The sequence below is a fragment of the Schistocerca nitens genome, chromosome 7, assembly GCF_023898315.1.
Source record: "Schistocerca nitens isolate TAMUIC-IGC-003100 chromosome 7, iqSchNite1.1, whole genome shotgun sequence".
Taxonomy (NCBI): domain Eukaryota; kingdom Metazoa; phylum Arthropoda; class Insecta; order Orthoptera; family Acrididae; genus Schistocerca; species Schistocerca nitens.
Window position 1 is genome coordinate 306,601,520 of NC_064620.1, and position 2,500 is coordinate 306,604,019.

The window sequence follows — 2,500 nt, forward strand, 5'->3', positions numbered from 1 at the left end:
GGGCGCCCCCACCAGCCGGCTGCCGCGCGTGCGCCCACGCAGCGCGCGGCCAGCACGCCGGGCGCCCCCCCCTCACCGGCCGGGGACGGTCCCACCCAGCCACCGCCGCGTATCGCTTCATACCCACATGCCCACTCACGTTCGTGGGTATGACGGGTGTCGCTGAAGCAACCGGTTAATACCTGTACCGATCGTCGATATCAACGATTCACCTCCAGCGCGAACAACCGCGCAACAACGGATTTCCAGTTCATTTGCGTAACTTGGGCAGCAAACGTAGACATCCATCTACATTTGCGACTTCTACGAGTCTTGCATGCCTGGATGTTGTGTGTCACGACGCACTCCATCAGCATACATACACGCTGCGACGTGTGCACGAAAGAACACGTGGAAGGTGGCCAGCGTACGTATGCGAATGCCATTGCACAGCTGCGAAGCGCATTCAACACGCGAACTCCTGACCGACGAGCTAGAGGTGACAGGAGGGGAGGGGGGGGGGGCGGGGGCGATATACGTCCTATTGCAGTACACAATACAGTGGATAGCGGGACCATGTGGAAAGTAAGCAACACTCGCAAGATGTGAGGGTACGCACCGTAAAATGAATCAATACGCAGAACACCACAGTGTGCGCGAAGTGAACTATGTTGAGATGGTTGCAATTAGGCAACGCTACACGAATTCCTAGATTCATATAACTAACAATTACAGGGCAGGTTAAGGCGCAACGTGGGTTAGGTTAAGGCGCAACTTGGGTTAGGTTAGGGCGCAACGTGGGTTAGGTTAGGGCGCAACGTGGGTTAGGTTAGGGCGCAACGTGGGTTAGGTTAGGGCGCAACGTGGGTTAGGTTAGGGCGCAACGTGGGTTAGGTTAGGGCGCAACTTGGGTTAGGTGAGGGCGCAACGTAGGTTAGGTTAGGGCGCAACGTGGGTTAGGTTAGGGCGCAACGTGGGTTAGGTTAGGGCGCAACGTGGGTTAGGTTAGGGCGCAACGTGGGTTAGGTTAGGGCGCAACGTGGGTTAGGTTAGGGCGCAACGTGGGTTAGGTTTGGGCGCAACGTGGGTTAGGTTAGGGCGCAACGTGGGTTAGGTTAGGGCGCAACGTGGGTTAGGTTAGGGCCCAACGTAGGTTAGGTTAGGGCGCAACGTAGGTTAGGTTAGGGCGCAACGTAGGTTAGGTTAGGGCGCAACGTAGGTTAGGTTAGGGCGCAACGTAGGTTAGGTTAGGGCGCAACGTGGGTTAGGTTAGGGCGCAACGTGGGTTAGGTTAAGGCGCAACGTGGGTTAGGTTAAGGCGCAACGTGGGTTAGGTTAGGGCGCAACTTGGGTTAGGTTAAGGCGCAACTTGGGTTAGGTTAAGGCGCAACTTGGGTTAGGTTAAGGCGCAACTTGGGTTAGGTTAAGGCGCAACTTGGGTTAGGTTAAGGCGCAACTTGGGAACTTGGGTTAGGTTAAGGCGCAACTTGGGTTAGGTTAAGGCGCAACTTGGGTTAGGTTAAGGCGCAACTTGGGTTAGGTTAAGGCAGAAGTTGGGTTAGGTTAAGGCAGAAGTTGGGTTAGGTTAAGGCAGAAGTTGGGTTAGGTTAAGGCAGAAGTTGGGTTAGGTTAAGGCAGAAGTTGGGTTAGGTTAAGGCAGAAGTTGGGTTAGGTTAAGGCAGAAGTTGGGTTAGGTTAAGGCAGAAGTTGGGTTAGGTTAAGGCAGAAGTTGGGTTAGGTTAAGGCAGAAGTTGGGTTAGGTTAAGGCAGAAGTTGGGTTAGGTTAAGGCAGAAGTTGGGTTAGGTTAAGGCAGAAGTTGGGTTAGGTTAAGGCAGAAGTTGGGTTAGGTTAAGGCAGAAGTTGGGTTAGGTTAAGGCAGAAGTTGGGTTAAGGGATGGTGTGTGTGGGGGGGGGGGTGGGGTGGCGAGGTTCGTTGATAGTGATGGTAGTAAGTGGACGCCTGAGGCACTATCAGATATGTCACGTCAGTTGCACTTGTGGCTCATGGCAGGTGGCGCGCCCGTTCTGTGTTTGTGGCAAAGGAGTGGCACACCTGTGTCTTTCATTCCTGCCATTGTTTATGTGCTGTGAGATGCGGCAGTGTGGTGCTGTTGGGTGCACCCCTGTGTAGGACATGTGTGGGTGTTGGTGGCGTATCTGAGCAATGGTGGTTGTAGGAAGAGTGGGATATTCAGTTTTCTGGTTCGACGTCCCGGTCTGGTTATCATAGTGTGGATGGTGTACTGTGGCCGAGAGGATGCACTGGATGTTGTTCCATGCTGGTACTTAGATGTTGTGTCTGCGTCTGTTACAGGCATAGACTAGTGGGTGATGGAGTGTGTGGGTGACGTGTGGTTGACATTGTGTGCACAGACGTTCAGCATGTATAGGGACAGTTGTATGTGTTATCTATATTCCGATGACTGCGCGTATTACTAAGCACCGCCGTGTATAAGCTTAATGTATGTATAGTCAATGCCTGTTCTATCTCTGTACAGTAGTAGCGGTGCGACTGCACTA